The following is an 11,822-nucleotide window of genomic DNA, read 5'->3' as shown; positions in this document are numbered from 1 at the left end:
CTTACTAGTGTCACTTATGCTATTATTAGCGACACTTAGATTTATCACGACCCAGAGAAATTCCTACCGAAAAAATTTCGGCAGAGTCTCCCCTGTACCAGTGACCAAATCAACAATACAAACAGTATATACTCAGCCACAGGCGGCTGGATCATATAATTACACAACCACGCAGTAAATAAAAAATAATAATAACTCAAAGGAAACTATTCTAGCAATGGTAAACAAGTATATATCTCCAACAATAGACATAACAAACTACAAGTGCAGAATAGACTCAATTACAATCTCAATTCCATCATAGTATTAAGGAGAAAAGAAAAGGAAACTCTAAACAAGTGAGTTTAAACAACTCCTTAGCAAACTCTTGATCTCTCCATAGTCCAGCCATCACACACCTTCATCACACCACCTTGTCGCCTTCCTTTCATACTTTAGCTTTTCCTTTATCTGCAGTAGGAGGAAATGCAGTCTATAAGCATAAAGCTTAGTGAGCGCTATCTAACTCACAAAAACTCGATATGCATGAATATAAATAAAAACATGCTAAAACTGAATACTAACATATAAAGCTACTCATGCTCATAAATAGCAAAGGAATCATACTAACTGAAATACTAAACATGTATAGTTAATCATGCTCATAAATAGCAAATAACAGTAAACTAACTCATGCTCTTCTATTAGTAAAGAAGCATACTGAAAGGCTAAACATGTAAGGCAAGTCTATACTATCATGCTTGCATAAAGAACTTAACTTACTGAATTCTAAACACCTTCTGTATCTTATTTCACTTGCTTAAAGACTTATTCTTTAATACTTATGTGAAACTTATCTTACTTGTTCAAAAACTTATACTTATAATACTTCAAAATAATAATCAACTTCTTCTTGGGCCCAGGCTTAGTACCATCTTATGCGCGTTCCCTAATAGGTTGGGGTAGCGAGCCACCAATCCTAAAAGAGCAGACCTTGGTCTACCAGGGCCAAGACCTTGGAATTGGACACCTGGATTTGTTTAACGACAACCTTGTGGAGTCGGGTACTAGCCTCTTCTTAAAAGTAAAAGACTTATAATCTTAATTACTTCTTCTTTAAATGCCTTGGCATTTTAATAGACACCTTGTGTGTCAAAATCCCTAAAGTCTTGACTTTGGAATTTACTTAAGGTCTTGACCTTTTTCTTTCTTTTCTTTACTCATACTTCTCATAATCCTTTATTAGAGCTTACTAGAACACTGTAAATTGATCTAACAAGTTGAGAATAACAACTAACTGAGCATGCTATATAAAATAAAGCAAAGCCAATCAACTACAAAATAAACTTAATAACTGTTCATGTTAAACTAATCATGTTTAATTATTAGCAAATGAAAGCTAAAAGATCTGCTCATGTATATCTATATAAACTAAATTTGCTACACAAAGGTGCTAAAAATGAAGGTCGTTCATGCTTCTTCAAGTAAGGAAGATTAACTGTATGTTTCACTTTAAAGAGCTTTTAAAAGCAAATGAATACATATATGCATATATATCAAAAATCCGCACAGCAAGCTTAATGTAAGGAATGCTAGTTATCTAAACCTATTACACGTGTTAAGCTTAAGGTTGTTCTTGAAAACGTGGATTTACTAGAACAGAACCTGGGAGATACTACTCATTCTAAATTAATTCCTTCCAAGCAAAGCATAAAGGAAAATTACTGTTGCCATCACAAATTGAAACGTGTTGGAGTTTTAAAACCCACATAAAACTTGTTTTCATTTCAAATACCCAACACATACAAAACCAGAACCTACCAAAACTAAAGATTCCTGTAACTTGTTCATAGCTATACTTTTATCAAGCAATATAACCCTTTAAACTAATTACAGCAGAATTAAACAAAAGAAACCCAAAAACTCAAAATTCTCATCGAGCAACAGATCCTTAAACTGTAAAATTCCACACGAACAGAGCAGGGTATTCCTTCGTAAGGAGCATGGTGAAAAGAGTAAGAATTTGAAATGTTTCAAGAAAGTGAAACAACCTATGAAAACTTTTTTCCAGCTTATGTTTATATAGAGTAAAGGAAACCTTTTAAACATGCCACAATGCTTTCAACTACTGAAAACTAAGACATCAATTGTTCTTTATCCTATGTGCCACGGCAACAACAAGAACTGAAGGTTGCTACTGTTCAGTCCACGGCAAAGAACCAAAAAAAGATTTCTCATTGCCTAGTATAACAAAATCCGAATTCAAGCTATAAAGCTTGAGGTATAAAACCCACATGCTTGAATTTTACCCATCCTATTCTTTCTTTGAAGGTCACGGCGGCAAAACCTAAACCAACATCACAGAAAAATTTGAAAACAAACGAAATAGAAATCCAAAAATATCCTACTGCAGGTGAGTAGCGACTCACCTCGCTATTCTTGGACTTACAACCGGAGAAGAGGACCCTAAAGCTTCTAGGGTTCGGAGAAGGTGAAGATCTCAGCGATCTCTTCCTTTCCGCGTGTTCTCCTTGACGAGGAGAGCTCGGATCCGCAAGATTCGCAGGAAGAAGCCTTCGCCGGTCGCCAGAGAGAAGCTCCATAGTTGCTGCGGTTCCGCCCGAGACCAGCGACGCCGACGCACCCGAAGAGGAGGAGGAATAGAAATTAGGGCTTGGGAAGAAAATTAACCCTTTAAAACCTAGGTTTATTTCTGCCCTTTTCTATAACTTAAATCTATTTCTCTCCATATTGGGTTAACAAAACCCGCGTAGCTCAGCTGGTCGGCTGCATCCGGTTAGATCGGATTCGACCTGAGGTCACGGGTTCGAGCCTCGCCTTCAACGATTTTTGTCAGAATTTCTTTCTTTTTTTTGTAAACATACTAAATGACCTCCAAAAATTACGTAAAAATACTCTAAAATTTCTAAAAATCTCTAGAATATTTTAACGGTATTTCCAAATATTTTTATGGACTTTTAGAACTTGAAATAGGAAAAATTGGGTCGTTACAAAGCCGAAAGGTAAGAAGAAGAAGAAACAAAATGGCTCAGCAAAGAAGGTGAATAAACCTCAAGGTGCAGGACAAAAAGCTGGAATAAAGAAGCCGAAGGGCAAGTGCTTTATTTGCAAGCAGACTGGACATTGGAAGGCGGACTGTCCTCGTAGGAAACAGAACAATAAAGGTATATCTCATACACTAGTAGTTGAAACATGTTTAGCGGTGTTATCTACCAGCACCTGGTGAGTAGATACGGGAGTCACTGATCATGTCTGCAATTCTTTGCAGGGGTTCAAGAAAACCCGGCGACTATTTGATAGAGATATAACTGTCTACATGGGCAATGCTACTAAGGTGGCGGCTGTTGCAGTGGGAGACGTCTACTTATCATTTGATAGGAATAGGAAATTGGTTTTAAGGAATTGTCTTTATGTACCCAGTTTTAGAAAGAATTTAATTTCAGTTTCTAAACTGTATTTGGATGGATATTCAGTTTCCTTTAGTAACAATGTGGTTATAAAGAGAAATAAAGTGATTATCTATTCTGGTGCATTGGTTGGCAATTTATATACTTTAAATTCAATTTCTCCCACAAAACAAAATATGGAAATTAATAACACATCTTCTAACTCTAATAAGAGAAAAGAACCTTCAGAAATGAACCAAACACATCTTTGGCATCTAAGGCTTGGTCATATTAACTTAAGTAGGATTCAAAGGCTTGTAGCCGATGGACTCTTGGGTCCATTAGAGTTGGAAAACTTTCCAACGTGTGAATCCTTCTTGGAAGGTAAGATGACCAAGAGACCTTTTAAGGCCAAGGGGTATAGAGCCAAATAACCATCAGAATTGGTTCATTATGATTTGTGTGGTCCTATGTCTATCCAGGCTAGAGGTGGCTTTGAATATTTTGTCTCTTTTATAGACGATTATTCAAGATATGGATATATTTACCTAATGCGCCGCAAGTCTGAGTGCTTTGATAAGTTCAAAGAGTACAAGGCTGATGTGGAGAAACATCTAGGTAAAAGTATCAAGACACTACGGTCTGATCGTGGTGGCGAATACCTCTTAGGAGAGTTTAGGAATTACTTATCAGAGGCCGGGATTCAATCCCAATTATCCACACCTGGTACACCCCAACAGAATGGTGTGGCAGAACGAAGGAATAAGACTCTTATGGAGATGGTTAGATCGATGATGAGTTATTCAGAATTACCAAATTCGTTTTGGGGATACGCTCTGGAAACAGCAGCGCACATTTTGAACTTAGTACCTTCTAAATCAGTATCTTCTACTTCCATAGAATTATGGAATGGGTGGAAGCCCAGTCTAAGACATGTTCGGATTTGGGGTAGTCCAACACATGTTATGAAACAAGATGCTGATAAGTTAGAATCTCGTACAGAAGTTCGTATGTTTGTGGGGTATCCCAGAGGAACGAAAGGCGGTTTATTTTATAGTCCTAAAGACCAGAAGGTCATTGTTAGCACCAATGCCCAGTTTTTAGAAGAAGACTATTTAATGGATAACAAGCCCAGTAGTAAAATTGTTCTAGAAGAACTTAGAGAGGACACGTCTACTTCAGTACCAACAGTACAAGATGAAGTACCACAAGAGACTGCAACATGTGTCACACATGATACACAACCACAGACGGTGCCTCATCGTACTGGGAGGGTTGTAAGGCAGCCCGAGAGATTCATGTTTTTGGGTGAGTCTTCGGACTTGATCCCAGGCAAACATGAACCAGATCCCCGAACATATGATGAAGCACTCCAAGATATAGATGCAGTATCTTGGCAAAAGGCAATGAATTCCGAAATAGAATCTATGTATTCTAATAAGGTCTGGGAGCTTGTAGAACCACCTGATGGTGTAAAAGCCATTGGATGCAAGTGGATCTATAAAAGGAAAAGAGGGACAGATAGGAAGGTAGAAACCTTCAAAGCAAGGCTTGTTGCGAAGGGGTACACTCAAAAATAGGGAATCGATTATGAGGAGACCTTTTCGCCGGTAGCTATGCTTAAGTCTATCCGGATACTCTTATCCATTGCCGCTCATATGGATTATGAGATTTGGAAAATGGATGTCAAGACAGCTTTCCTTAATGGAAGTCTTGAAGAAAACATCCATATGAAGCAACCAGAAGGGTTCATTGAAAAGGGCAAAGAGCATCTAGTGTGCAAGTTTAATCGGTCCATTTATGGACTGAAGCAAGCTTCAAGATCTTGGAACATCCGGTTTAATGAAGTAATCCAGTCATATGGATGAGTCTTGTGTATACAAGAAGTGTAACGGAAACATGGTGGTATTTCTTGTACTATACGTAGATGATATTTTGTTAATTGGCAATAATATCAAGGTATTATCAGACGTAAGGGTATGGTTGTCCAAACAATTTGATATGAAGGACTTAGGAGAATGTGCACACATCCTTGGGATCAAAGTTATAAGGGATCGCAAGAAAAGAATGTTGTGCCTATCCCAAGCTTTATATATAGATACAATCCTTGCTCGTTTTAGCATGCAAAACTCAAAGAAAGGTTTCTTACCTTTTAGGCATAGAGTAGCCTTATCTAAAGAGATGTCTCCAAAAACATCAAAGGAGATTGAGGACATGAAGGCAGTTCCTTATGCTTCGGCTGTAGGAAGCCTTATGTATGCAATGTTGTGTACGAGACCTGATATCTATTTTGCCGTGGGCATGGTTAGCAGATATCAAAGTAACCCTGGACAAGGACATTGGACTGCAGTAAAGCATATATTAAAGTACCTGAGAAGGACTAGAGATTATATGCTAGTTTACCAAGCAGACGATTTACTCCCTGTGGGTTACACGGATTCGGACTTCCAATCAGATAGGGACAACAGTAAGTCTACATCAGGCTATGTGTTTACTTTAGGAGGTGGAGCCATTGCATGGAGGAGTGTTAAGCAGAAATGCGTCTCAGACTCAACCATGGAAGTTGAGTATGTGGCAGCTTCTGAGGCAGCAAAAGAAGCTGTATGACTCAGGAACTTTCTAATGGACTTAGATGTGATTACTGGTTTGCCCAATATCGTCACAATTTATTGTGATAATAGTGGAGCAGTTGCAAACTCGAAGGAACCATGAGCCCATAAGGCAAGTAAACATATAGAGCGCAAGTACCACCTGATACGAGACCTCGTCAAGGGAGGAGAAGTTGTCGTCGCCAAGATAGCATCAGCAGATAACCTGGCAAATCCTTTCACTAAGGCCCTTCCGGCGAAAGCTTTTGATCGGCATGTGGAGGGGATGGGAATCAGATGTATGGCAACAGATATGGCAGCTTAGACTTTTAGTATAAGTGGGAGATTGTTGGAGTGTATACTTAAAAGTTTAGCTTTTGTACACATTTATTTTGAAATAAAGAATCACATTGGTCAAATGTTTACATTTATTTGTTAAATGTAATTGATCAATTAATTTATATAGTAGATAACATGGAGTGTGGAGTCACACTTAGAAGATCATGTTGTCGGTTCTCTATAAATTATAAATAGTTGCTCACGACTAAGATGGAAAAGAACAAACCATCAGAATAGACGTAGTGTAATTAAGTATTAGTTTATCTTGACTAATAAATTACACTGATACACTTTAAGTGTATTGAGTAGGATCATTTAGGTAAGTTCTTTTTGTACTGACTTGGTAAAAGAACTAGACCTTAGTTATTATGGAAGTGTGTGCTCTTAATCCTAATATAATAACAAGCATATATATTTAATATTTATTTCTTTGACTTATCAAAGGGTGAGGTTTAGCTCGATAAATCAATATGCCCGATAAGTTGGGAAATGATATTACTTATAGTATGTGTTGTTGATTATAGAAGGAATCTGTGTCCTAGTTATCTAGGTTGAGAATGTCCCCAAGAGGAGCTCATAAGGATTGTCATGTTAAACCCTGCAGATGGACCTAGTCTAACATGACATAAAGTTGAGTGGTACTACTCTTGGAGCTAGATATTAATTAAATGAGTTGTCAGTAACTCACTTAATTAGTGGACATTCGTAATCTTAAACACAGGGAGACTAACACACTCATGATAAGAAGGAGCCCATAATGTAATTTGGGATTGGTGCGGTAGTGCGGTAATAACTCTCTAGTGGAATGAGTTATTATCGATGAACTTGAGTTGTGTGTTCGGGGCGAGCACAGGATACTCAAGCTCATCGAAAGGCCAAAACCAATTTCTCCTCTAGGTCCCTGTTGTAGCCTCAATAAAGCCTCAAGTTCATCCAAAGAAAAGCCTATCTTGGTGTCCAAGAAGGGGCCGGTTCATTGCTTGGTGACTAAGCAATGGCCGACCACATATTCTCTAGAAGTGGCCGGCCCTTGCCTTGTGCAAGGGGGATGACCGCAATATTTAAATTAGGAAGGTTGTTTTTGAATTTTTAAATTTCCTTAGATATTTACAATTTTTAAAAAGAGAGATTTTAAAAATTTATAAAATTTTCCTAATTTAAATTAGGCCACAAGGTTTTAAAAGAGAGTTGTAAAATTTATAAAACTTTCTTTTAAAAAGAAATATTATTAGAGATGTTTTAAATTTTAAAACTTGGTTTTAAATTTTAAAACTTTCCTTTTAATATCCACATTAGAAAAAAAAAAAGAGTTTGTAAAATTTTATTAGAAGTTTTCTTCTTTTAAATTTTATTAAAAAAAATTTCTTTCTTTCCCTTTTAATAAGTGGTCGGCCACCTTGCTTGGTGCCCAAGCAACGGGCCGGTCAAATAATTAAACATCAACAAATAGTTGTTTAATTAATAAATCAATCTAGGATTGATTAATTAAAAGGAAAGAAAAAGAAAAAATTAAAAGGAAATAGGAATGAGTCTAATTTTTTATAATACTCTTTCCATAATTTTCCGTTGGGAAACTAATATAAAAAGGGGGGAAGGGGAGGCCTTGAAAAATATAACAATTGATATTGTGTTGGTTGGAGATCATCAAGTGGCCGGTCCCTCTCCCTCTCTTCCCTTTGCTCTCTTTTGCTCCTTTGTGGTGGTGGTGGCCGAATTCTAGAGAAGGAGGAGAAGCTTTCCGGGTGGAGTTCGTCTTGGAGGATCATCGCCCACACGATGTCTAAGAGGAGGCGAGGGATACGGCAGAAGATCTCGAGGTTTTTAGCATACAAGAAAGAGGTATAACTAGTATTTAATTTCTACATCATACTAGTTAATTTTTCTTTGTATAAATACCAAATACAAGAGGCATTCGATTCTTGTTTTTCGAATTTAATTTCGATGTTGTGTTCTTTTTCTTTTTTCCTTGTGATTTTATTGTTCCTTTTGGTTAACCTAGAGTTATATAAGGAAATTAAATATTAATTAACTTTTCTTAAAAGGCTTTGTCTAGTCGGTGGTGGTTGCTCCCATATCCAAGAAGGCCAAGTGCCTCGCCATGCAGTACTGGAAGCCAATTTTGGAAACTAATATTTAATTGAATTTATAACCTAGGTGATTTGGATCAAATGTGTTAAGTTCCGTAGGAGATCCAAATCTAAACCTAAAAGAACATATAAGTTAAACTTGGAATCAAACGTGTTAAGTTCCGCAAGAGATACAAGTTTAACTTAAAAGAACACATGGTAGCTAGGAAAGGTTCAGATCACGTACAAAATTTTTGTACAGTGGAGCTATTGGGTTTTCCTTCTTCGGTTCCGCCCAAGCAGGGATGTCGCGCTCGCAGTCAGGAGAAGAGAGGGTTTAGGTCACGAAAATAAAACCTAAGTTCCTCTCTTAACTTATCTCCCTTTATACTTAAGATATTTCTGTTATCTACTACCGCTTAAGTTTACTTTCGCCCGTTATTTGATTAGCACAACCCTGCTGGGTTCTTGGTCATCCGAAACAACTTAAGACTTTGCTTAACTTGTGGTTTCCGGTTCGATCCTCAGTCCGACCTCTTTTTGCCTCAACTTTGTTTCTTTTGGTAAAAATATCAAACGAACTCCGAAAATTACATAAAAATACTCTAAAAATTTCTAAAAAGCTCTAGAATATTTCTAAAGCATTTCTAAATATTTATAATTACTATTAGGACTCGTAATGAGAAAATTTGGGTTGTTATAATTTCCCATACCTTATAAAAAATTCATCCTCGAATTTAGAATAATTCTGGATATCTCTGTCTCATACTGTCCTCACACTCCCAAGTAGTTTCCTTGCGCTTCTGATTTTGCCAAATGACCTTCACTAGTGGTACTTCTTTGTTCCTTAGTCTCTTAACTTCTCTGTCCACTATCTGTGTAGGTCTGCTCTTATAGCTAAGATCCTCCTAGATCTGCACTGACTGAAGCTGAACCACTTGACTAGGGTCGTGGAGACACTTCTTTAGCATGGAGACATGAAATACATTGTGTATTGCTGACATGTCTTGTGGTAAGTCCAGCCTACTTTCCCAATCCTCTCTGTGATCAGGTAGGGTCCTACGTAGCGGGGACTTAACTTGCCCTTTTTGCCAAATCTCATCACTCCCTTCATAGGAGCAACTTTGAGGAAGCCTGAATCCCCTACTTGGAACTCATGTGGCCTACGACGTGTGTCAGCATAACTTTTCTGCCTGCTCTGGGCAGTCTCAATTCTCTGTCTGATCTTCTGGAAAGCCTGAGTGGTTTCATCTATCATCTCTGTCTGAATGCCCAGCTCTGCTTCCATTTCTTTCCTTTCACCTTCTTCTTGCTAACAAATGGGTGATCTGCACTTTCGGCCATACAGTGCCTCGTAAGGCGACATCATGATAGTGGCCTGGTAGCTATTGTTGTAGGCGAATTCAGCTAAGTACAGATACTTGCACCAACTGCCCTTAAAATCTAATGCACAAGCCCTGAGCACGTCTTCTAAAATCTGATTTACTCGCTCTGTCTGTCCATCAGTCTGGGGATGGAAGGCTATGCTGAACTTGAGTTTGGTACCTAATGCATTCTGAACACACTCCCAAAAATGAGAGGTGAAGCGCCCATCCCTATCAGAAACAATCGACTTCGGAACTCCATGAAGTATGATCACTTCCTTAACATATAGCTGTGCCAACTGCTCTATAGAGTGGGATACCTTGATGGCTAGAAAATGGGCAGACTTTGTCAACCTGTCCACTATCACCCATATCGCATCATACCCATTGGTGGTCCTTGGAAGACCCGTTATAAAGTCCATGGATATTTCTTCCCACTTCCACTCTGGTATTGGGAGAGGCTGTAGGACTCCTCCTGGTTGTTGGTGCGGGAAGCATCTAACGATCGAACCTGAGTTTTGATAATGGCAAAGGATTCAAAGTTAAGGTGTGTTGTGATCTAACATGTTGAATGAGTATTTCAGGAAAAGTCCTAACTGCGGTTAGGCAGGTGAAAAACCCTAGGGGGTGGTAACCCTAGGTGGAGAAAAGTCCTAGCTGCGGTTAGGCAAAGGGAAAAACCCTAGGGGGTGGTAACCCTAGGTCATAGGGGGTGGTAACCCTATGCGGAAAGTCTTGGCAGGTCGATGGCTTCAGGCAAAAGTCCTAGGGGGTGGTAACCCTAGGTGGAAAGTCCTGGTGTCGCGAACCAGGTGAAAGACTGGACTAGCCGGGAAGCGGATGTCCAGCAGAAAGTCCGGAAGCGTCGAGTGCTGAGCAAAAGTCCAGTCGATCTGGAGGATCGCACTGGCAACAGGTAAATCTCCTGAGTGGAGTAGGTGAGGACGTGTTCCCCGTAGAGGGAACAGTAGGCGTCGGGTCGACCTAGGGTTTCCGGGGGGAAACCTGAAGTCAGACCCGGACAGTTCGAATGCTGTCAAAACTTTCATTATTATCATTCATTATGTTTCTGTGCTAACTTTGTTTTGCAGGGTATGTGTTTGGGACTAACACATTTTGCAGGAACAAAGGAGCAAGTTACAACTCGGATGAACAGTGTCCGAGGCGCCTCCATGGAGCTTGGAGGCGCCTCGGGTGCGAACCAGGAAAAGCCAGCGCAGAAGGTTGGAGGCGCCTTAGATGAAGTTCAAGGCGCCTTGGGTCGAAGGTTGAAGGCGCCTTGGGTAGGCTGAAGGCGCCTTGAACTGGATGAAGTTCGACCAAGTCTGTACTGATCTCCGCGGGTGACTCGGCCTATTTAAGGCGTCTTGAAGGGCTTCAAGGCGCCTTGAACACCCTTTATAGGGGGTCTCGAGCAGCAGCACCAGGACAACAAATACCAAGTAATCTCTCGTCAACGTGCTGCTCCAGAAAACATTCTGAAGTGTTGCTACAAGTGCCCGACGACCCGAAGCTTCAGATTTAGCATTTCTTGTTGTCGGTATAATACTTATAGCTTTTAATTGTACTCATAATTGTAATCTTTTAACGAGCTTATTGTAACACCCATAGGGTCCTTAGAAAAATTCTAGAATATTCTATCATGAATAAAGAATAAAGAAAAATATATATGCTTTAGTTAAATTTTTGCTCCTAGCCGAACACTTAAATAAATAAAATAGAAATAAAAATACATAAGGTCTAGGACTTGAACTCTAGATCTCTCATTAGATACCTGAATAAGATAATCACTAGACCAAGATAAATTATTGTAAGGAAAGAGAGGGAAACCATAATTAAATGTAAGAAGAAAAGGCTCTTCTCTTAGAAGGAGAAGTGAGAGTTGTCTTCTCCCTCTCTAATGAAGAGATGCTCTAGAATATTCCTTTCTTACTCACCAAGAAGGGATGTATCTAGACTTTTCTTAATGATGAAGAGAGTAAAAGAAAGGAGGAAGAAAAAAATATTTTTCCTTCCTCCTCTCATGATGAATAAAAGGAAGAAATTAAAATGAGTTGGCATTTTTCTCATTCACTCTCT

Source organism: Zingiber officinale, unplaced genomic scaffold (genome assembly GCF_018446385.1).
Source record: "Zingiber officinale cultivar Zhangliang unplaced genomic scaffold, Zo_v1.1 ctg206, whole genome shotgun sequence".
NCBI classification, from domain to species: domain Eukaryota; kingdom Viridiplantae; phylum Streptophyta; class Magnoliopsida; order Zingiberales; family Zingiberaceae; genus Zingiber; species Zingiber officinale.
The sequence above is the reverse complement of the archived record's forward strand: the minus strand, read 5'-3'. Positions refer to the sequence as shown.